This window comes from Lepidochelys kempii, chromosome 11 (assembly GCF_965140265.1).
Source record: "Lepidochelys kempii isolate rLepKem1 chromosome 11, rLepKem1.hap2, whole genome shotgun sequence".
In the NCBI taxonomy this organism is placed as follows: Eukaryota; Metazoa; Chordata; order Testudines; family Cheloniidae; genus Lepidochelys; species Lepidochelys kempii.
This window is the reverse complement of record NC_133266.1, coordinates 28,326,115-28,352,174: the sequence shown is the minus strand read 5'-3', so window position 1 is coordinate 28,352,174 and position 26,060 is coordinate 28,326,115. Positions and strand designations below refer to the sequence as shown.

The 26,060-nt window shown below is 40.6% G+C and overlaps 1 protein-coding gene across 12 annotated transcripts in view; it reads right to left on the bottom strand.

The window, feature by feature from the left end:
• Nucleotides 1-26,060, bottom strand: part of FMNL2 (formin like 2) — a 259,314-nt gene that overhangs the window by 180,767 nt on the left and 52,487 nt on the right. The gene's annotated exons all lie outside the window — the stretch shown is intronic.

Sequence of the window (26,060 nt, the reverse complement as noted above, 5' to 3'; positions counted from 1 at the left end):
ATCCATTTCTCTGTGTGAGTGACTGATTGATGCTCAACTGAATACAATGTTTAAAAAAACCACTCTTTCATGCAAGGCCCAATCCTCAGAAACTGTGAACAGCTTCTGAGCACCTGCAGTTGAAACTCACTTCAGTGGCAGTTGCAGAGAATCAGCACCACTCAGAATGAGGCTCTGGGTAAAAAATGACACAAATAAGAAAAGAACTTTAGAGACCTTGAGAAGGCCCTTCGCAGAGAAACGAATTCACCCTAAAATAACCACACAATAAAACGCTACACAAAGAGAGGGAACTAGGATTCACTCAACTTGGTCAGTCCTTCCAGTATCTTAATAAAGGATTCAATGAAGGATTTTCTTTTTCCAAAAAGAAAAGGAGTACTTGTGGCACCTTAGAGACTAACCAATTTATTTGAGCATAAGCTTTCGTGAGCAGCTCACGAAAGCTTATGCTCAAATAAATTGGTTAGTCTCTAAAGTGCCACAAGTACTCCTTTTCTTTTTTGTGAATACAGACTAACACGGCTGCTACTCTGAAACCATTCTTTTTCCAGTTGTCTAAAATGCTATGTTTATTTATCGCAACACATATTGGGCAATCTCAATGATCAAAAGTAGAACGATGATCCATACTGTGATTCCATAATGGGGAATTCTGAACCCAAACTCTGGAAGAACCCTGAGCAGCCCAGAAAACTCTTTCTATTGCTGCCTCTTGTCCCAGATAAGCAGCACTATGAAAATTAAGCACCTACAGTGTCGCTGGTTTCTATTTGCCGTACTGAATCTACATTCAAACATCTTTATCACCTTCTGTTTGCATTTCAAAGCTTTTATGTTTTGTCTCCCCAGAGTTCTCTAGTGTATCTTTTCTCACACAAGTAATTGGTACAGAAAACATTTCACTCTGGTGCACAATGAATTGCTATTTCCCAGGGATTGTGCCAAACGTAACATAGGGCAATGGTACAAAGGTTGTACATTTGTCAGGGACCTTTCCTTTGAAGCCCTGTACCTGTGGAACCAGATCATCTCTTTTCACATATAAAAACTTGAGGAAAAAAGATGCTTCCTATAGTCCTCTAAAGCACTGAAGTCAGTGGGACTATTCTTGTACATGAAATTAGGCAGGGGCTTACTACCTTGCTGACTAGCGGTCTAATGCAGGGAATGCAAGGAATACCACAGCATTCTCTCACACTGCTGACAGAAGCTCAAGCAAGAACCAGGGAAGGCAATTTAAACCCTCTTCCATAAATTATAATTCCATTGGCTCTCTGCATTAACTATAAAAGCATCTTACGGCCAAATGATTTCAGTATTACTCATTACTAAGGCTCCAATTTAGTCATGGAGGACAAGGAAGTCACGGAATCAGTGACTTCCAAAAGCCTCCGTGACTTCAGCAAGTGCCAGCTGGGAGCTGCAGAGTCCCCTGCCGCCTGCAGAGGCAGGGAGCTGTGGGTTACCCAGCGGCTGCAGGCAGCAGGCGGACCGTCACAGCTCCCGGTCACCACAGGTGGCAGGGAAGACCCCCAGAGCTCCCCACCACCACCTGTAGCACAGGGTATCTGCACCACTCCCAGCCATCCTGGGTGGCAGGGGGCACCCCCAAAGCTCCTGGCCCCCACAGGTGGCGGGGGGGGGGGGGAAACAACGGAGCTCCCGGCCCCTGTGGGCAGCAGGGGGAATCCACACTGCTCCTGGCTACCCTGGGTGGCAGGGGGGACTCCCCACTGCTCCCAGTCACCCCGGGAGGCAGGGGGGACTCTGGAGCTCCGAGCCCCCATGGGTGGTGGAGGCCCCTGGAGCTCCCAGCCCACCAGCAGATGCTCAGGCTCCTCAGGCTTTGTTGTGGATATTTTCAGGAAAAGTCAAGGACAGGTCACGGGCTTCCACTAATTTTTCATTATTGCCGGTGATCTGTCCCTGACTTTTCTTAAAAATATCTGTGACAAAATCTTAGCTATACTCATTACCTCTGCAGATAATCAAGGGTTTACTATTCAAACTTGGGATGTCTAATCTAGAAGTTAACTTTGATGAAGCAAAGCCCATTCCGTATCACAGGTTTTATCTGTATGCTTTCTGGATATGAGAGAAGCAAATATGCTAGTGTTACTGACAAGTTAGGCCACATGCAGTCATTGTTAAGTCATCAGTTTGTGCTTCATGTAAGTGATATGTAAAATGGCAGTGCAGCTCCAGTTTGGCAGACCTGATTCTGAGCTCACACTGGTATAAATCTGGAGCAACTTCGATCAGGTCAATGAGTTACACCAGCGTAGAAACAGTATGTGATCCAAATCAGGTCCTGATATGTCTATCAGGCTATGCTAAACAAAAACAAATTGCTGCCTAATGAAAATAAAAATAACCCCACTTCTTCCCCCAAATAAATCCACTTCCTCTATGTGGCTTAATATAGGGACACTTCCCTTAAAATGTGCACCACTGTATTACACATGTTCTGTCACTAACAGCAGTATACACTGGAGGAGAGTGTCATTATCTAGTGTCTCACATCAAATGTTCATATAAGGTACCTATGATAACCGTGGAATACGAATGGGATGAGCAACTGCTCAGCCACTATTTAGGTTATTTTTTGGTACTCTTTCAAGCATGATTTGTTTAAATAAATAATAGCTGATATATTACTTGTATAAATACAAATATATTATTTGTATGATATACAGGGCAGCAAGCATGAATCCATAAAGACAGCGGGTCCGAATCTGCTCTTATACTAGGGTAGCTCAAAGCAGAATTTAGCCCGGTATCCAAGAGATTAAGAATTCCACATTCAAAACTAATGATATAGACTTTGGGGGTGGGTGGGGACGGGTACGTCCTGGTTGAATGAATCTAAGATCGTTCAGTTTTCTAAGACCTCATCCAATCACAAGATCATCTAACACTCTCAGTGTACCCGTCTACATGGTATGCTCCACCACTGTGCAATTAATTAGTTCATGTTTTTAAAGTGCTTTGAAGATAAAAAGCACCAAACACATGATAAATAGTAGCATTATTATTCAGAACTTATGCAGAGCTGCTCTTATTTGGAAATGCATCATACTGAGTTCCTAGCATACAACATTTGCTGAAACGGATATTGCTATGAGATTTCTGTCTAAACTGCTTTAGGTCAAAGTACAAGGACTGACATTTCTGCTGCTGTTTACTCTGCTAATATCCAAGTGCCACTATCTGGAAGACTTTTTATTTAATCAATGGAATAATTTTACTACATGACCTATTGCTCAGGGGCCCAATCCTGCAAGCACTCTGTGCCAATAACTCCCATTTAACTCAAGTGAGAATTCTGCACTAGCCTCCAGAGTTTTCCATACCAAATCACACTGTATGAACATCCAGTTGTTTAGATCAAAAATATAGCTTTTCACAACACAACACCATTCAACACAATCCATCTTTATTCTGTACAGCCCAAGAGGAGAGGGAGGTAAGGTCTAAAGTGGCTTTAAACTGCTTCTGAACTAAGGTCTTAATCACTTGCAAATTTTTCATCTCCTGAGAAAGCACCAAAGTTTAAACAGCAAGTACTGTGGTGACGCAAGTTGCTAACTTAAACATTAGTTATAACTCCACTCTAAAGATTCATCTGTAATTAGATTTCTTTACACTGAATAGCAATAGGACCTCTAGAGATATTCTGGCAAGCCTCCTGCCAGAAGTGATTTACCTTCCTCAATTGTAAAGGTCATTCAAGATACAGATTCAGTACTTCCATAGACATCTGCTTATGTATCCGGAAAACAAAGGAGGAGACAGGAAAGGCTGGAGTCAGCCCTCAAAATATTTTATTGTGCAAACAATTTTTTTTTTCGCATCCCAAGAACAATACAGTAAACTTGCCTGGGTGTGTTTTAATGCTTATAAAAATTGGCAGCTTTCTCTCTTGATGCACCATTCTGGTTTGTATTATTGCAAAATCAGAATGCGATTGAATCAGGATGTCAAGCTCTAACATGCTTAGAGAGCTGAGGCAAACAGACAGTGTGGGTGTAGAAGAGGGCTGCAATAAGCAGACAGTCATTTTAGACTTGCATACAGAATTCAACAGTGAGCTAGCAAAAAAATGGTCTGTGTGAACAGTTCCAATAAATTAAACATACTAAACTGAAGAAAAAGTTCAGGCAAATAAGGGATAATAATAATTATTATTATTATTAATATTTTGCATCTGTGTAATCCCTTATATTCAAGGATGGTGAAGTACTTTATAAATATGAATTAATTAAGATTCACAAAAACTACGTGAACCTGGATCCATGTTATTTGTATTTCTCCATTAGTTTTACATGAATGTTGCAGTCCCATTCCATCTGATTTAATACAGACTGACATCCTTTCTATCATTTTAGCCAACCTGTGAAATACTATTGGATGTTTCAAAAAAGCCTATAGAAAAAGCTATTACTTTCTATAAAATTCTATTGGACTTTTCAATAAGGTTGAGCTCATTTTGTGGACTAGTCTGTGTGCACTCTAAGCCCCATGCCTCATACTCTAAAACCATCAAAGAAAGGCATTTCTCTTTCCTTACTGTCCAATATATTTTCTTTGCCATAATTAGACCCCTTCACATATGCTGTTTGGGGAGCGAATCATCACAAAAGATTTGTAGCCTTCAAATTCTAGCAATCCTTAGGGTGCTGGAAGACACTTTAAAAATTAATAAAGTTGGCCTCACTACACCCCAAAGTAGTGCTGAGTCTTCTAATCACTTCTGGTTTGTTAACAAAAAGCCCATATAAATACCGGTGTTACAACCATATGTGCTATTTACCCTGCCTGAACGACAACACACTATTTAGTGGGTCAAAATCTCCTTTCAGTTACACTAGTGTAGTCACAACAGTGTAACTGGGAGCAGAATTTGGGACACTTTCTGTATTTACTAGAAGTCTATATAATGGTACTCACTGTACACAGAGTCCAATTTTCTGCCCAGCTTAACCAGGCCTACGTTTTTGTACCTGCAAATTGTAGGGACTAATAATTACATGTACAGTCCAATTAATTTGGACATCTAAGTACCAAAAAGTCAACTACTTAGATGGTCACGGTCATTAACGCCACACATAAACAGTTGTGGGTCGTGTTTTGTACCTGAAATTTGAGGGAGAAAAAATGATAAAAAACAGCTTTTTATATTTTAACCATAGAGTCATGCACCTCCACAAAACTCAGTATATAGGGGTCTTAATAAAAACCTATAAGAATATATTCTACTTATGCATGTGCAGTCTGCCTCTGAGAAACATAGGCCTGATCCACTGAAGTCAAAGGGACTAGTTTTTTCTTAGTTAGGTGAGACATTTGATTGTACATATGTACATGATTTACCTAGTACTACTGAATCACTGTTTATCCAAGTAGTCCTGGAATATAGTCAGCTTCTAACTTTAAAGCTCCGTACGAGCATAAAATATACAGAGGAAAGAAACATTGCCAACAAGCGTAAAAATGGTATTTCAAATCCAGTACAATTCATATAATGTATTTGCTCATTCACTGTAAGGACTATAGCAGAGCAATATGTTTCCATCCTATTAACAGGATGGAAAAGAAAGAGATCACCTATTATACCCAGCTGTTGTTTTCCTTATTCTGTATCTGCTGACCATACTTAGGGTTGCTACCCTCCTGGGTTTTACCCGGAGAGCCGGTTTTTTGGCTTCTGAGTCTGGATGCCATTTTAAATTTTCTGCTTTTCTTGACCGCCTGATGAGTGATCCCTGTCTTTGCTCTCTAAGCACTTGTTCTTCCATCATAATTAGTCAAAAATGTTTTAAACATCTGCCTCAGAGAGAAGAGAGATACACACATTTCTGCCTGATCACGCAGGAGCTACAGGGTTCTTATCTTATCCCATCTTCTCAGCTGAATGCTGGAAAAATGCTCACAAGCCTATTTTAAGTATGAATCCAAAATATTAAGTTAACAGCTTGCCATATACTAGTCTAAAATTGCAATATATATACATCTTGGGCTCAGATTCTCCTCCTAGAGGTATCAATGTGAATCCAGAGTAATTCCATAACAGGAAACAATGGAATTAAATTGGATTTACACTGATGTCAGCAAAAGCAGAATCTGTCCCAAGCTGGTTTTAGTCTAACACAGGAGCCATGTGTGCACATTTCCATTCTAATGATAGATTATATAATTACTTCTTTGGACAGAGAGACTAATAATTTTCAATGAGTTTCTTTATAAGATGATCTCCACGTAAGATTTCTCAGGGTATTTTTTGGTGTAAAAGATGAATGTGTAATAAAGAATCACTATGGAAACAGAATCTGTAGACAGCAGGAACAAGTAACGCTTTTGCCTTCAGCTAAATAATTTGTAATTGCATTTTCCTAATAATAAAAACTCTACATATCAATACTAAATACTAGTTACTGCAGATATGTAAATACAACAAAATGACATACCAGAAGTGATATAGAGAAGAATCAGCACTACTCTGGGGTGTAGTGAGGCCAACTTCATTGTGTTATTTATAAAATGTATCTATATTTCTCATATTACCTAAAGGCAGGCAGCAAGGGTGCATTTCAGTTACATCCACCATGAATGTAACCCTAAAATCCTATTGTCCTATTACTGTTATTTTAGGAAACAGATTAACCTTTCAGCGATTATCATGTCATTACCTTCTGCCATGTTGAAACTGAGAACACTGGATTGCAATGCCAGATTGCTGATTCCTGTATCTCCCAGTATGAAGCAGGGTAAACCTTCTAAAATCAGAGACTTGCTAAACAAAATGTTTATTTTTATTTTATATAAGCCTTTGCTCCAGCAGATCATGCTTAAGTTTTGTTGCTGGATAAGCAGTTATAATAGTACTTAGTGCTTAAAAAACACTTTTCATCTGAGGAGTTCAAAACACTTTACACATTCGATAATGAAATGCCACAGCATCTCAATATTCAGTATTATGAATAAAGGGAAGCCAAAGAACATCAAGTAGGTTGCCAAAAGTCACACATCATAACAGTGGCAGAGCCAGGAATAGAATCTGAGAGTCCTGACTCCCACCTCTCAATGCTGATCACTAGACCACACTCACTCCATATAGGCTCTATGCTGCCATGTGAGTATAAATCAGCAGAAGGTAACAACTAAACAATTAGGTGTGATATCTTAATTCACAAGCAGTTTATTGACTGCATAAATCAGAACAAAGCTTGTAAGGGATAGGCCTTGCTCACAGGTGTTGCTTGCATGCTAAGAGAATTAGAATGCAACCATCCAGAAATGATCCAAGTTAATTTAAAAACTGCTACTGATGGATGATTTTATTCTTTCAAGAAAACAAAGACAGGGAGAGAAATTCATTCCTGATGTAACTCGATTGAGCTCAAGATAGTTACACCAACGATTAATTTGATACAGTGTCGTCTGTACCAGTGCCCCAGTGTTCAGAGAAATAATAGCTTATTCAAAAAAGTAAAGGTGTTTGTTCCTGTCTTCTGATAGTGCACCAGTCCCAGATGCTTCAGAGGGAAAGAACAGAACAGGGCACAACTTAATGAATGATTCATCCCCTCGCATCCAGCCTCAGCTTCTGGCAGCCAGAGACTAGAGATACGCAGAGCATGGGGTTGCATCCCTGATCATCTTGGCTAATAGTTATTGATGGACCTATCCTCCATGAATTTAGCTAATTCTTTTTTGAACCCAGTTATACTTTTGGCCTTCACAACATCCCTTGGCAGTAAGTTTCACAGAATGGCAGTGCATTTTTGTGAAGGGTACTTCCTTTTGTTCACTTTAAACATGAGGCCTACTAATTTCATTGACTGACCCTTAGTTCTTGTGTTATGTAAAGAGTAAATAACACTTCCTATTCATGTTCTCCATTCATTCATGATTTTATAGACTTTTATCATAGCCGCTCCTTTGTCATCTCTTTTCTAAATTCCAGTCTTTTTAATCTCTCTTCATCCGGAAGCTGTTCCATAGCCCTAATCATTTTTGTTGCCCTTCTCTGTAGCTTTTCCAATTCTAATATATCTTATCTGAGATGGGGCTACCAGAACTGGATACACTATTCAAGGTGTGAGTGTATCATGGATTTATATACTGGCATTATGATATTTTCTGTTTAATTATCTATCACTTACTTTCCTAATGGTTCCTAACATTCTGTTAGATTTTTGACTGCCACTGCACAATGAGCAGATGTTTTCAAAGAACTATCCATGATGACTTTTCCAACATGAATTACTTTGCACTTATCGACATGTTGAACTTCAACTGCAATTGTGTTGCCCAGTCACCCAGTTTAGTGAGATCTCTTTGTAACTCTTCAAAATCTGCTTTGGACTTACCTATCTTGAATAATTTTGTGTCATCTGCAAATTCTGCGTCATCTGCAAATTTTGCCACCTCACTATTCACCCCCTTTTCCAAATCATTTATGAATATGTTGAACACTGGTCGCAGTACAGTTCGTTGGGCAACCTTGCTATTTACTTCTCTCCATTGTGAAAACTGGCCATTTTATACCTATCCTTTGTTTGCCATCTTTTAACCAGTTAGTGAGAAGACCTTCCCTCTTAGCCTATGACTGCTTAGTCTGCTAAGAGCCTTTGGTGAGGGACCTTGTCAAAGGCTTTCTGAAAGTCCACGTGCACTATATCAACTGGATCACCCTTGTCCACATGCTTTTTGACACCCTCAAACAATTCTAATAGATTGGTGAGGCATGATTTCTCTTTACAAAAGCTGTGTTGACTCTTCCCCCAACAATTCGTGTTCATCTATGTCTCTGATAAATCTGTTCTTATTATAGTTTCAACCAATCAGTTTGGTATTGAAGTTAGGCTTACCATCTTGTAACTGCTCGGACTGCTTCTGGAGCCTTTTAAAAAAAAATCAACGTTACATTAGTTACCCTCCAGTCAACTCGTACAGAGGCTGATTTAAGTGACATGTGATGGGGTGTTTACCCTGCACTAGCCTAGAAGAGGCTGAGAACAGGACAATTAACCAGATAGGCCATGGCTTAGGGGAATTATTCCCTGAATTATGATGGAGCCCAGCTGAGAAGGAACAAGGAGGGCTAGTATAAAGCCAGGAAGCTGGCAGCAGAAAGGGGCTGCTGTGAGGGAGCGGGCAGCCACTCTCTGGACATTACAGAGGGAAGGGGGAAAACCTATGGGACGGGATGTAGGAAAAGGATCAAGGAAATGCAGTGAGGTTTAAGATGGTGCAGAGCTCAGCTGCTGATTATAGAGAGTCCCTGAGCTGGAACCCACAATATAAGGTGGGCCTGGTTTCCCCTACCAGCCACCGGGGAAGTGGCACCATCTGGACAGTGAATGAGAAGACTTCCAGAGACAGTTTCTACAGAAACACTTTGATATCTCAGAAGTGACATAGTGACCTGGCCAGAGGGCCAAGCTATGAAGGGAGAGCACTGGGAGTCACACAAAGTGAGAGAGAGAGAGAGAGAGAGAGAGAGAGAGAGAGAGAGAGAGAGGAGCACCAGGGTGTGCAACATGTGGCAGAGGGAGGCATCAGACCTGGACAGAGCTAATCCTCAGAGCAGCGGAAGGAGTGGTGAGTGGACCCCATGGCCATTACATACCACAGATAGTAGTTCTTAAATTTCATCTTTGAGTTCCTTCAAAACACATGTTGAATATCATCTGGTCCTGGTGACTTATTACTGTTTAATTTATCAATTTGCTCCAAAACCACCTCTAGTGACACGTCAATCTGGGATAGTTCCTCAGATTTGTCACCCAGAAAGAATGGCTTGGGTATGAGGATCTTCCCCTCATCCTCTGCAGTGAAGGCAGATGCAAATAATCCATTTTGTTTCTCTGCAATGGCCTTGTCTTCCTTGAGTGCTCCTTTAGCACCTTGATCATCCAGTGGACACACTGACTGTTTGGCAAGCTTCCTGCTTCTTTTGTACTTTTAAAAAATTGCTTTTAGTTTCTGTGTCTTTAGCTAGATACTCTTCAAAATCTTTCTTGGCCTGCCTGCCTTACACTTGTACACTTGACTTGCCAGAGTTTATGCCCCTTTCTATTTTCCTCCAGAGGATCTGACTCTCAATTTTTAAAGGATGCTTTTTTGCCTCTAACCACCTCTTTTACTCTTACTGTTTTTTTATTTGAAGTATACATTTAGTTTGAGTCTCTATTATGGTGTTTTTAAATAGTCTCCATGCAGTTTGCAGGCATTTCACCCTTGTGGCTGTTCCTTTAGATTTCCATTTAACTTGTGTCCTCATTTTTGTAGAGTTCCCCTTTTTCAAATTAAATGCTATTGTGGTGGATTTCTTTGGTATTTTCCCTCCTATAAGGATATTAAAATTATTTACATTATGGTCACTATCACCGAGAAATTCAGCTGTATGTACCTCTTGGACCAGATCCTGTGCACCACTTAGGGTTAAATCAAGAATTCTCTCTCCCCTTGTGGGTTCCAGGACAAACTACTCCAATAAGTAGACCATTATAGCGTCTAGAAATTTTATCTCTGCATTCCTTCCTGAGGTGACATACACCCGCTCAATATGGGAATAGCTGAAATCCCACATTACTATTGTTTTTCTACCTTTGTATGTGAGCATTTCACAGTCACTGTCACCATTCTGGTCTGATGGTTTGTAGAATATTCCTACTCCTATATTCTTATTGTTCAAGCAAGGAATTTCTACCCATAGAGATTCTCTGGCACAGTTTGATTCATTTAAGATTTTTACTTTATTTGACTCCATGTTTTTTTCGACACATAGTGCCACTCCCCACCAGCATGACCCACTCTGTTGTTGCTATATATTTTGTACCCTGGTATTACCATGTCCCATTGACTATCCTCATTCCACCAAGTTTCTGTCATGCCTATTATATCAATATCCTCATTTAATGCCAGGCACTCTTATTTACCTATCTTAGTATTTAAAGTTCTAGCATTTCTATACAAGCATTTCTACATTTTGTCAGTATTCAGTTGCTTGCAATTATTGTAGCACCTACAGTGTGCTAGGTGCTCTCCAAACACAGAGGAAAACACAGGCCCTGCCCCTAGCAGGTTGCAACCTAAAAAGACAAGAACAAAGGTGAGAGAAGAAGGATGTATCATATAAGCAAAGCAATAGAGGTGATGATAGGCTTATCAGTTTTACAGGTTAATTTGCTACACATGTCTCTTCCAAATAGATGAGCTATTTACTCATGAGATAACTAAATAAAATATGCAAATAGATGACTTAGCCTGCAAGTTTCTTGGAGGTGTTGCAACGGGTCCACACGAAGGACAATGTTGAAACCTCGGGGAGGGCATCACCGAGGAAAGTAAACTAATACAACTAACACAACTCTAACTAACACTAAAGGTACTGCTATATATAACAAGAGAAAAACTAAACTACTTGAGGGATTATGAGGTTAAGACTCCAGCCACTGACTCCAGCCACTTTTCGGGTCTTCCGAAAAGATTTATATAAGGAGAGGTTAGTCTGTTGGGTTTGATCCGGCATTCTCTCTTCAGGACATATCCGTCTGTCACAGGGAATGTTGTCTGCACAGGGACTGCAGGATCAGGTGTTGTTAGATTAGATGTCTGTCTGAAAGAGATGCTTTAGCCCAAGTGAAAGTTATGGACTTGATGCAGGAATCACTTCATAAAATTCTATGGCTTATATTATGCAGGAAGTCAAATTAGATGATCATAATGGTCCCCTCCAATCTTAAAATCAGTAATTGAAGTCCTGGCCCTTCTGAAGTCAATGGCAAACCCCAATTGGCTTTAATCAGGCCACATTTCACCCTATGAATTGAATATTCTCTGTTCTGTCTTTGCCAAATATAAATGTCTACAACGAGAAGTTAAGATCTGGTCTCTGACTGAAGAATTGTAACAGCAGCAATACTTGTAATATTTTTCAATGCCTGTAAGAAACATTTTAGCACTGAATGGAATCAATTATAGGTATCAATTAACTCTTGCAAAAGTTAATTTTGGTTTCAAAAGAGAAAAATAAATCCTTAAAATATACTCCGCCTAGTTAAAATCTCAGCCAAGGTTTTCAGCCAGTAATTGTGTATAAAGAAAAGAAAAATAACTCACAGAGGGCAGGATGCTGTAAGCTATCATTGCGGCATGCTCCAATTCACACAACCATGTCTTACACCCGTAACAGCCAAGGGTCATGAGTTCAGGCCCAAGAATACTCCTTGCTTTTACTAATGACGTTGTACCAGGCAAGAAATGCTTGCAATATCTAGCCCTGCCGAATAAGAAAATCCTAAATGTCTCATGCTAAGTGCACTAAAAAGAAACAAGCACTTGGGGCCACATACCATTCACTCATCTGTGAAGAGGCAATGCAATGGAACATAAGAATGGCCATACTGGGTCAGACCAATGGACCATCTAGCCCAGTACCCTGTCTCTGACAGTGGACAATGCCAGATGTTTCAGAAGGAATGAACAGAACAGGGCAATTTCGAGTGATCCATCCTCTGTCATCCAGTCCCAGCTTCAAGGTTTAGAGACACCCAGAGCATGGGGTTGATCCCTGACCATCTTGGCTAATCACTATTGATGGACCTATACTCCATGATAACAGCGATTCTGTAGTACAGAGATGGGAGGCATGATCAGGCATGCAAAGGCTAGTGAACAGGAGGAAGCTTTGGGTTGTTCAAGGGAGGGGCCAGGATGTGGCTAGTGATTAACAAGGGTTCAATGACCATATACTCCTGTATGGGGTGTTGCAGGGACTATGGCTACTATTCCAGCGCAGGGTCCAGAGTACTGGCTTTGGAAGCTCTGGTTGAACACCAGCCTAAGTACAAAGGAATCAGAGCAGACGAGAGATTCGTAAATTATATCTAGACACACTGTTCTTAGCCAGAAACATTAGAACAGGTTCTGCAAAAGGTCCAAGAACAGTGAACACTTACTGTACTTGCAGCATGGACTGAAATACCTATGCACAGTGGGGTGAGTTAAAGGTAGAATGAACTTTCCCAGTATGAAAAAAACTCACCCCTCAGCAACGTAAGTTTTGCCGGCATAAATGGTAGTGTGCACAGTGCTGTGTCGGCGGGAGAGCTTCTCCTGCTGCCACAGCTACCGCGGCTCACTGGGGGTGGTTTAATTATGTCAATGGGAGAGCTCGCTTCCATCAGCATAGAGCAGCTACACGAGAGATCTTACAGCAGTGCAGCTGCATCGGTACAGCTGTGCTGCTGTGAGATCTCCAGTGTAGACATAGCCTTTGATGCAGACCAGTGATCATTTCAGCCTGCAGATAATGACAATCATAGGATGTCCTAAAATAAAGGATTTGTATTAGCCTTTCCACAAAGAACTATGTGCATCCTTAAAATCTAACATTTTAGTTTTCATGATTTTTAAAGTAGAAATAAATTGGCCTGATTTTACAAATACGATGCTTCAAAATGATCAGATCCCACATCTTTGGGTGCCAGTTACTCCTAAGGGTTCTTAGTAATTGTGAGCCCAATCCTGCTTTCTTTGAAGTCCATGGCAAAACTCCTGTTGACTTTATCTGATGTAGAATCCAGCCCTCTATCCCATGCTCCCTGCTTATTTATTTATTTTATATATTAATTTTTAAAATGCTTATTGCCATGGAATCTAAACTCTATAATATACAAAGTGAAAAACATATGAATTATGCAATGCCCTCCTTAATAATAGGCATGTTATTACTATCTATGGCTGTGAGCCAAAAAATATTTCATGGTAAAACTGTCCAGAATAAGGGTGGGGGGGGGGGGAGACCTGACCACATCTTTTTTATCCTACCAACCTCTTCATCTCTCCTGGCTTTCTAAACATCTCTGAACCATTTAGAAATATTCTCCATGGATAGAATGAATCCATGGATATTTTATTCACCCAGTCTCTTATTCTATGTAACTACGTGTCGCAGGTTTGAACAAGATCCTTTACATCAGTATAACTCCACGGTCTTCAGCTGAGTTAATCTTGATTCACACTGATGTAAGCAAAAGAAGAATCAGGTCCTAACTTAGAGAAGAATCAAGTCTTCCATCTCTGGAGGACACTGGGCTAGATGGAGCAGGTCCTTCATACCTACCTGAAAGGGGGTTCCAAAGAGGATGGCTCTAGACTGTTCTCAATGGTAGCAGATGACAGAACGAGGAGTAATGGTCTCAAGTTGCAGTGGGGGAGGTTTAGATTGGATATTAGGAAAAACTTTTTCACTAAGAGGGTGGTGAAACACTGGAATGCGTTACCTAGGGAGGTGGTAGAATCTCCCTCCTTAGAGGTTTTTAAGGTCAGGCTTGACAAAGCCCTGGCTGGGATTATTTAACTGGGAATTGGTCCTGCTTTGAGCAGGGGGTTGGACTAGATGACCTTCTGGGGTCCCTTCCAACCCTGATATTCTATGATTCTGTGATTCTATGATGGACCTTTGGTCTGACCCAGTATGGCCATTCTTATGTTCTTAAGATCTCTGGGTATGTCTACACTGCAAAAAAGACTCCATGGCAGGAAGTCTCAGAATTCAGGTCAACTGACTCAGGCTCTCACTACAGGGCTACAAATAGCAGTAGTGTAGACGATCCCTCTGGGGCTGGAGCCCAGGCTCTGAAACCCAGCAAGGGGGACTGATGTACCCTAAATCTTCTCCCTGAGCCAGATCTTCAGCTGATGTAAATTATATCACTCTATTGATTTTAATGGAGCTACAATAATTTATACCACCTGAGAACCTGCCCCCAAATGGGACACGTAGATTACAAAGTTATATATGCATACAAATATTTTCATGCTGGTGTTTTAATGCATGTCTGGCTAACAGTGGCTCCTAATAGCATGGACTCCTTCTGTTATGAGCTCCAGTAGACTATACACCTCTTAAAAATAACATGTCAGCTTCTACAAGTCAGAGGAAGGAAAACTATGGAAGAAGATTTATTTCCTGCTCTTTTTTTCTGAATATGTAATAACTTTCTACTAATTTCTGTATTGTTTGAGGGTTTCCTTCTTCTCCCCCCATCCTCTTTTTTTTTTAAATTAGGTCCTCTTTCACCTCCTAAACTCAAATTCGAAAAGCTTAACACTATGTAAAAACAAATCAATTTAATTACGTACTTATCTCGGGAAAACAGTCAATTCACTAGGAGATTTAAGAACACAGATCTAAGATCTCATGCTCTTTGATACAATAGTATGCTGTGTTGTATTATGTTACCTTGCATTATCTGGGGAAGTATATCCGGTTTAGACAGTGAAACAGAAATACAAGTAAAATATATCTTCAATTTTCAATAAGCACTAGAGCTGGTTTGTGTACTCGAGCCAAGGAAAAATACCCCTCTCCTCATCACGGCTTCATTTTAACTATTATGCAAGTCCCCATAGATATGTTGCAGTCTTTTTAAGTTAATAGCTGCAACAACTTAAACAGTATCAACCTCTAACAAATATCGCCTTGTAGGCACAGTATTTACCGGTCAGCATGTATGGTGAGTATTCTTGCTGATACAGCAGGTAATTGTTTTCAAATGCTGTTACACTGTTGACATAGGGCATGTGCATAAGTCAAATGTGTGGTGTTGGTTCTGTCTCACTTCATATTTCATCTTGTAATATACCTGTGTGCTTAACTGATGAGTGGAAAAGAGGCAAACAGTAGAAGGCCACAGCTGTTCACAGCACACTAACGTCCTTGTGCATTCTCATATAACTGCCTTGTTACAGTGCACCCTATTCTTTTTGCATGGTAACAGACTGACCTGTATGTTCCCTTAGACATTTCGGGCACAGGAGTAGTGTCTGAAAGAAACATTTAATGGGCTCCCACTCTTTTTCCTTGCAGATGTTGCTGCTGGCTAAGGCTTTAGCAGCAAACCCTCCCTTTATTCCCCTGGCCTCAAAGAGTGCAGTCCAGAGCCTGCAATGAACCATAACTGAACCTCCATTAAAGCTGAGAGAGGGGAAAACTACCCAACCACTATAATGCCTAAATATTTCAGCATGAATTCAATTAAGCAGATGAAAAATGTTTTAGAGTAGCAGACACAATGCACCCAGACCCTAAAAATGCCACAGCGCATTACTGAGAGCTGACAGACTTGCAGTTGTCCTCTATGTCTATGAGGTCAGAAAAACCTCCCCTTGCATTTTCCCTGACTTCAGTCTACCAGGAGATGAACCACACTTTAAGCCTCTGAGTAATTCAGTCGAGGTTAATACAGTTTCTTTCTTGCAGCCCTCACACCAGCAATGAAATCAGACAGGCTAAACCTTGGAGGCGGCCAAGAAATATTGATTGGAAACATATGGCAAACAATGCAATTGGTTACCTCGTCTTATTTGGCCTTAAGTTGGTTGATTTTTCCCTCCAGTGCTGTGGACAGTCTAAAACTAAAGCTCTCATTCAGAAGTTGATTATGGAAACATTTTCCACAATAAGAGCCAAATTCTGCTCTCAGATATGAAAGTTCAGCTCCCAATGAAGTCAATGGGAGTTGCATGCATGCATCAGAGAGCAGAATTGGGCCCTAAATGTTTAGCATTACTTAGCCCATTGGATTCTAATTAGTGCAGGATGTGAGAACACAGCTGGATTTTAACCTTTTTTTTTTTTTTGGTTAAATCTGTAAAAGGTTACACTCTTAACACAGTTATAATTAAGGCTTCTGAAAATGCCGTTATACCTTGTGCTTCTGGGTAGGGCTAGAAATCACAATTTATAAACTCCATGATTTAAAAAAAGGAGAGTTACCAGTAAAGATTGGAATAAAGTAAAATTAAAAAAATAAAAGAATAAAGAATAATAAGGGCATATTTTTTCTCACAGCTCCTCATCTCACTTCCTATGTGGGTCAGGTTCATACTACTGCCAGTCAAGTTCACACTAGGCGGTGACTCAAGGAAGTCTCTACTGAAAATGCAAATACCAGAAAGTGGATGCTTTCCAGTGATTTACCTTCTGTTCACTTTATTCATCAGAAATTAAAATCTGCTTTTTGTTGGTGATGGGTTTGTTTATCTCTTTCAAATTAAGAGACAGATCCTCATTCAGTTAGCATAAACTGGCATAGCTCCATCATCATATTATATATATATTAGAATCAACTATGAGAACTATGCAGATTTATGCCAGCTGAGGATCTGACCTTACATGTTGAAAACCAAAAAAACCCCTAGTTTATTAAAACCTTCAGAAGTGATTAGGGCATAACTCAATGCAAGACACCCCCAGCAAAGACTGTTCCAGTCAGCTAGAAATAAAGACAGCCCCATCATTCTCCACATTAAGGAGCAGTTTTCCATTGAAAGGAGAGGGTCCGCTCTATTTGGGATAGTGATGAATTATATGCCCTTCAGCAACGGGTATGTGCACTGCTCCACTACCAAAAGCAAAGTGAAAATATAGCAGATGTCCCTTATGATGGAAATTACAGCTCTTCCTATAGGAATAGTAAGATAGACTCCCTCAGTGCGTTCACTCCTCAGTTAATTTCCTGCTACTAGCAACAGGTACATACAGGCCCATGAAACAGCTTGAATCACTTCCTGAGCTTTTCTACTGAGACAAATAAAAGTATCTAACAATTCCTGTACCTGAATATTAACCTTTACCACATATTCCATACATTAGAGAGGGGACCTGATTCTTCTTTCAGATCAGCATAAATCAGTTAAGTCAATGGAGTTACACTAGTCTAATTCTGGTGTAAATCAAAACAGAATTGGACCCTTTTTTCTTTCAGATGTGGTAGCAAAATCCATTTAATTAGTATGTGTTTCTTTTTCTCCCGGAACCATTCTGGCTTTCAATAAAGTGAGACACTCCCATGGGACAAAATTCAGGCCTTGTTGGTTGGATCAAATTGTAAAGATGCTATGGGGGAAAGAGCATATCTGAATACAGGCCAACTTGGAAACATTTGAGTATGGGTACAAAATAGAAGCTGTTCAGTAAAATGACTTTTGGATCTATGTAATACTATGGAAGCCAGGATTTTACCTTAAGTTTTTAAGGAATGGGGTTTCAATGTTTCGAGTTTCAATGGGCAGCCCTAAAGTGCTCTTCAATAATAAAAGCTAAATTATACATTATTTTGGGCTCACTTAAACTGATAGACAAATTATATGCAGAGAATATTTCTGAAATATGGCCACATCTAGGGTGAAATATTGCAGTTCTTTAATAGCTCACAGCAAAACTCCATAACAGGTAAAGAGTATTTTATCCAATATCAGGAAGAATTTAGTAAAATAGAATGGAGTTACCCAAATTGGAACTTGGATAGGACAGCAGGATTAACATCCATACTCTTACAAAAAGTGCTACATGATCTTTAATGATCACAAGCACTCAGGAGCTTGGATTTACACTGATTTCAATGATGAAATGAATGAAAGCAGAGGGACACAAACTATCAAAGGCCACACCTCCAAACAAAATTGCAGGGTGGTGATGAAAGTGTGGAGGAGGACTGTGGCAAAATCCTTCTAATTTATAATCCTTCTAAAGCACTGAGTTTCCTGGAACAGACCTTCACACATACATATAAATATATGCAACAATCCACTGAGTGACTGTAAGTGTCTCAGCAGGAAACGTCTTTTCCTTAGTTTACTAATTACTCTCGCCAGAATGTAAAGGGACAACACATCACATTCGTCCTTCCTTCCAAGGTTTAACTGCTGCATTCAACTTCCCTCCTATGCTTAAGACAACTGAATTTATACAGACTTGCATAAATCCCCCACTTAATATTAAACTCTGTAGTACCAATTACTGCTGATATTGAGCTTCCAGAAAGTCACAGATCATTTTATATTCTGCAGACTCAGTGTCACTAACAGAAATAACCCAGCATTGGTTTTATGCACTGTTTCATACTCTGTTAGTTCCATGAGAAATCAGTGGCTTTTAATAAAAACCTGAGAAAATATTTTCTGTATGAATTCCACTTATTCTCAGTAAAGGCTCCAGGTGAGATAGTTATGAAAAACATTGCAATCTCCTAGTGGCTTCAGTAGATTTCATTTGCTGATCATAAAATGGTTGAAGTTTTCACTATAGTTGCCAGGTTTAGCTTTACATTTTCAAAGTTGCACTGTAGGGGTGGGTTTCTTATTCATTACTGGAGTAACAAGGAAGAGATTATCCTGAGATTTTCAAACATAATCAAAACCTTCCCAAGATGTCAACAAAAAAGATTTTCACCTCACTAGAGACAATGGACATTGCTACTAGCTTGTCCTGTTGGCCAGAAGTACAGTTGAATAAATATCTGTGGCCTTTTATAATGGTAGTAGACTGTGATCAGCTTCCTTACTACTGTTCACACAGGAGGTAGGATAGACTTTTGATTATGGAACAGGATTTGGAGACTACCATATCATAAACATATAATAAATATTGTGTGATCTTGATCTTGCACAGGTTACTGAGGGTCAGATTTTTCAGGACCTAGTAACTCTCATTATAACACTTCTGGACAACATGCTGAGCTCTTTCGAAAATCTGGTCATTTATTTTGCCTAAGTCGGAGCTGTGCCTTTCTGAAAATCTAGCCCCATCTGTGGGTGCTGAGCTCCTCTAAAAATCTGTCCCTCAATCTCTCTACGCCTCAGTTCTCTCATTTTATTTTAAATGGGGATGATATATTTATCCGCCTCATTGAGTTTCTGCAAGGTTAACTTCATGCTGAGATCCTTGACTGGAAAGTGTTATATAAGTGCAAAGTATTACTCAATGGTGTCACTCTCAAAATTTATGATTCCAAAGAAGGAAACCATATATGTGAAAGCATATAATTATATCTACAAGATCCCACTATCTCATGACTATTGCACAACAATTCCACTGGCAAAAATGACAATAGACTCTCCCCACCCCACCCCCCACCGCTTTATTTCACCTGTTTTCACTGTGTCTTGGGGCATAAACCAGGAGAATTTACTATAGGTCTATCAAAGCTGCTCAGAGGTAACAGCACTAGTTTTCCAGCAACCTCTTACAACAGAGCGAAGAAAAAAAGAAAAATGGCTTAAATCCATATGGCTTGGTTAATGCATTAGCCTTTCTTGTCTAGAGACAGGGATTCAAATATGCATTAAGTCATCAGTAAATTTAGCCCTGTGGTGGACACCCATCCCAGTCACAAACTCCCTATTGATTCTGGCACAATTCTCTCAACACAACAGGAACCCAAATCTGGAAAAGCAAGGAGGGGGGAAATTGCAGGTTAAACCTAGAATTAATGTGGAGACACTTGTGCCATGTGGATTTGCCTCAAACTAATGCCATCATTGTTTCACTTTCTCCAGCACCTATATTTGCTACATTTTTTAATAAAAAGAGGAAATTGTAAAACAAACAAAAAAACCACAACCAGTTCACCAGCCTGTGAAAAAGCTCCTAGGACTTAAGGTTCTGCGCTAGTCTAGGAAAAGACTGCTGCCATTGTTGCCACTGGTGACCACATCCACTTGGCAGAAGAAGCAGTATTGAAATCACTTTCTTTTGAGATGGGCTACACATCGAGCTCTCAGTGGAGTTTGCTGTTGCAAGACTCCTACATCTGGATGTTCTTGTAAAATGTAGATATTTCCTGTCACCCTTTTCTTATATGAAGTACTGTGTTCTTTTCTGTGCATTAACCGATTACTTGAAGTGCTGCATTTCCCATGGCACAGGAAGCAAAGTAGCCTCTGTTCACATGTCCTCTTAATTATTTTAGATAATAGTCTTGGCACCAGAAAAATCGGACTGCTAAAGAAATAACATTAATGGACCAAATTCAGCAATCCAGGCTGATGTAAGCACCTCATAAAACAAGTGTAAGTGGTACAGCAATGTAATCCCATCAATGGGGGATTTAGTAGGTGGGCAGAATAGGCTAGATCCCCAGCTAGTGTAAATGGGTGGCACTCCACTAAAGTCAATGGAGTTACATATTTACACCAGATGAGGATCTAGCCCAATGTGTGTAACTTAGACCCTTCTGCTCCCTTGGCAAATATAACAAAGTGAAGAACTTCTTTATTTTACACCATCCTAATAGTAGCTTTTACCACACCACCCCTTTCCACTCCATCTCCTAAAGCTACACACACAACCTGTAGCACCAGTGAATGTGGATTACCATAAGAGCTGCACCTGCCTAGAACAGGTCTGAATTTGGCTCAGTGACCCAAAGAGCTTTACAAAGTACAATATATAAAGGAATCATTTCACCCACCCCTGGGGCCTATTGGGGCAGCTGTTTAACTGCACAGAAGTTGACAGCAGCGCTGCGAAACAGCACACAGCAATACCACACAGCAGTTTAGGATTAACAACATACAAGGAGAATGTGATTACGCAAACTGGCATTTGGCCAGAGTTAATGCCCAGTCTAGAGGGCTACAGTCTCACTAGCAACATGGTCAGGACCTTGTTTAAGTCTGGCTGGAAGACTGAGCCTCTAGCCAGAGTGTCTCCTCGCACCATGCGAGGTCAATGATTCAGTACTGACTAAGGAGCAAGAATGTCACCTACTGAATCACTCCCACCACTTCCTGCAAGCAACACTCTCCGTTTGACTTGGATAGCTCTTGTCCAAGCATTAACCAGCCCCAACTCTGCTGAACAGAAACAATCTGTTGGAATCACAGCCTGAGCCCCGGAATGTCTGGAAAACAAGAATTGGGTGTTGGGGCAGGCATGGAGGAGTACCAGAAACAGGAGACAATCATGATAAAATATATTCTTACATGCAGCCCATTAAAGGCTATTTTATAAAAACAGTAAAGCATTAAACAAAACATTAATTTACATTATAAAAATATGAAGGAAAAAAATATCTTGGCTGGTCTGCTGCCTCACACGAGTCTGCCAAGTATGTCACATGCCTGGGACAGCCTGAGTCCATATCCTTCACCACTGATTAGTTCCCTCTCCATGTGAGTTAGAAAAGCAAATAACTTTATTTGAGATTGCTACAGAAAAGCCTGAACACTTGCTGATTCCTCTCTGAGATAGTGCTTGTTCCTCACAGCTATGACTAATTAATTTAGTGCATCCTTACATATGCACATTACCCCAGCCTCGTCTCCTTAATCATATCTTTTTTGAATCACAGCAAAGCCAGATCACTGCTGGGAGAGGCGTCTACCTCCAGGATTCATTCTGGAAACTGACCAATCTGCCCCAAGTGCCAGGCTCCATCAGCAGAGAAATAAAACCACTGTTTAGTTAGCTGCAGTGGGCTCTAAAAGTATCAATGGAGTGTTTCATGGAGAATAACTATTGTCCGGCATAGGCCACTTGTATGGCATCAATCAACTACAGCGGATTGTAACAGCTTTCAGAAAGAATGCCAGGAATGCACTGAAAAACCATGAGCCGGGTCCCTCAAAGACCTCTTTGCACAGATCACAAGGCCAATCAAAACGCAAAAACATATATTTATTTTAGCGCAGACTGCTCCTGCTACCTCCCTACCCTGAAATCTGCCTGTAATTATTTTCACACACATCAAACCCAACCCAAAAAATCAAAATTGTTGATTTACTGAGTGGGTTTTTCATTAAAGGGATCTTTATATTGACTATCACTGGTGAGGGGGGATGACATCAAAAGGGTGGGCAAATGTTTCTGGGTTTGTGTTTTCAACTGCTGAGAAGCAGGGGGATGGGGCTCAGAACAATGTGAGACCACCAAATGTGCAAATAGTGACGTTAAAAATAAAAATAACACCCAGAAATAAAATCACAACCAAAAACCAGCTCATGGATTACTCTGTAAACACAGAAGGGTTTAATAACGGCCAGCAGCTAACCATTTGGTTTGCACTTCCCATCTTGCACTTACTGATGTCAATGACAAAGCTCCCTCACTATTCACTCCACCCAGGCCACACACCTAACCAACTCCAATTGGTTTGCTGTTCACTCTCACCTCTGCGCCTTCTTTTCATTAGGTTGCTTGTTTCTAACACCTGACCCAGCCCTAGATCACCACCCTCTCCTTCAAGTCCCTCTGCAAAACACACCTTTTCCAGGGGACCTATAAACCCAAATATCTCCTTCAGTGAAATAGTGGGCCGGCTTCACACCCATTGCAGCTGTGGAAAGCAGAAGACAAAGGGGGCTGTAAGCCACCTTCCTGATCCCCTGAGCCACCCCCTTTGTAGCACAGAGCTGCCAAAAGGCTGCTTTAAGTAGCACAGGCTGCAGTAGTCCAGAAGGACCAGTGGTCCAGAAGAATCAGGCAAGGCACTGTACTCAACCCACCCCATCTGACCCTGACATGCCTCCTCCCACTGCAGTATGCCCCAAATATTTCCCCTCTGTGTGGGTGAGGATGGGTCAGGCAGCAGGTAGCTGACAACCAGCTATGCTGGATCTATGCCACCCAAGAATTCCCCTCAGCACCCCTTTTAGGATGGCTTTCCTGGTGCTTTGTGCTGCTGAGCCCAGACCAAGAATCTGATCCTCAATCTTTACAATAACAATATTCTTGGAACCTTTCAGATGCTTTGAGCTATCCACAACTAAAGCAACCACCAAATCTGATTGTAACCCAAGCCCCAGGTCTCCTCTTTGACATTAGTCATGTCTTAACTTAGAACCCGATCTAGGAATTCAGCACTTCCTGAGAGACAATGAGTACTCTCAACTTCCAGTAAAGTGAATGGGAGTTGAGGCCTCTCAGCACATCTCAGGAGATGCTCAGCATAACATGGGCTTAGGCTTTCAACTTGCAGGCTCTCTGGGGCAGGGTCATTGTCTTTTATGTCTCTGCAATGCATCATGCACATTTATGGTATTGTGTAAAAATGAAGAGTAATATTTATACATGTTTTTAATGGCATCTGCTTTGCAAGCCTGCTCTTTGTCATGTGCATCTTGCTAAATGATCTTACTGCACCAATTCCTTCTATAAACTCCCTGAATTTCCGATCATGTTTGGAAAGAACTGAGCATTTCCATTGCTTCAAGGGAAAAACTGTTCCTACTTAAGATGAAGAAAAATCAGAGTTTTTCTCTATTACTGTAGGTGGCTGCAGTTTTAGCATCATTACTAAGTCAAGTCATAACCTGTCTTGTTTTAGGTACAGTGACAGAAAATAATTACAGCTACAAGTAGTAGAATCTTGAGAGAGAGAGAGTTTATTCAAACCATTATCTAAAACAAAAGGGATATTTTGTTGGTTTTTCAATAACTTTTTCAACCAAAATCCTAATGTTGCAAATACAAATGCCTCCTTGGTAATGTTAAATACTCGTATTCTCACTGTGAACAGACCAAAGACAGCTGTCTTAATGCAATTTCTCAGGTGGGGTGAAGTGCAGTTCACAGAGTTATGGCCTGGCTGGGATATCTATACATTAGCATGTGCATAAAAAATGAACCATCAGACCCTTTGGCCACCTCAGATTATATGTCTCTTGAATAATCCACAGACAGTTTATCGTTCTAAAACACTGGCTGTACAAGCAAGAAGCCACCCAGCAGCCACTATTCAGTTGTGTGCACTCTAGTCTGCAGTGGACCTTAGGCAGCTACAAATCTCAGTCTCATTATCACACGGCCTGGTTTGGGGCAGTCCAATCACCACTGAGGTTAGAGAGTGCACAATCAAATTATTAAATGGGACTGAGCAGCTTACTGGGGCCCAGCAAAGTAGAACTGAGACTCTGTCAAATAAGACAGAAGTAACACTACTGCCCAGTGTACTTGGGGTTAAGAACAACTGATTGCATACAAAAACCTGTAACCCACTGGGTTTAATTCTTGTTTAGTCTATTTCTAGTTCCTAGTAGACATTCACAACAGAGACCTAAAAAGCAGCCTCTGCTTAGAAGTAGTTCAGGAGGGGAAGTAAAGGGATACTGTATTCTGGATTGAGGTGCAGCATATAACTGTCAATTAACTGGCATTTGATTCCTTCAATTGAAATATGTGGTGGTTCCACAATATCAATACTGTCTTTGTAATCTATACAATTGACTTTTCAGACCAGACATATATCTAAATGGGAGGAACGCAGCGTGAATGAAATGATGACTACATGACACATCTGTGACATGACAAATATCTATGTGACATGAAATATCTGACAGATGCTCAAGAGAAGTATATTCACCAAAATCATTTTTTGATTTTACTACTGCTAAGAGTACATATTTTATTTTATAAAAATTGCCGGCCTGTTTTATTCATTGAAAAATAACAAAGGTGTGATTCTCCTCCTTATAGCCATTTTACACCAGAATGTCTGTTGACTTCAGTGAAGTTATTCCTGATTTACACTGGTGCTAGTGTAGAATTGGCCCCGATTCTGATCTGATCTCTCATATATATAAGTGCAAGTCACGAGTAACACCATTGAGGTTGATAGCTATAGTTATATGAGAGGAGAATCAGACGCAGTGTTTTTAATCTGTCCTAATCTCTCTCTCTCTCTCCTTTTTTTCCTTCACTCACTCGAGTCCCATATTCTATTCTACAGGGCTGCTGAAAAAGAATTACATAACACAGGATAACATTACCTATGGACAATAGGGAAATGTAGCTATTCTTCATAGCCACAGTGGGTGGATTTGATAAAGTGCACAGGGATCTTTAGAATCATACCTATGCAGTATACATCAGCTGTGTGAGCCAAACCTGCAGCTGTGTGCTCTGCTGCCTGCGACACATCTACAGTGAGTGTTCCTCAGTGTTTGGAAGGACAGTATTCACATACTGCAGGCTAAACACTTGTTGCATGGCCAAAGCAACATTATGCTCTATGCAGGAAAAATCCATGCAAGGAGATTGTTCAGTCAGACACCATATGGGTGACATACTACTGCACAGATTCCCCCTTGTTCAGGAGCTGTGCTACTTGCTGGTGGCCATCCTCACAGCTCTTCCAAATGGGGTGTTTCACCGTGCAGTAAGACAGTGGTGACAAGGTCAAGATTTGAGAAGGATGATGCCACAGAGAGCATCCTCCTTGGCCTTTCCCCTCTTCATCAAGATGTGTTCACTAGAGTTT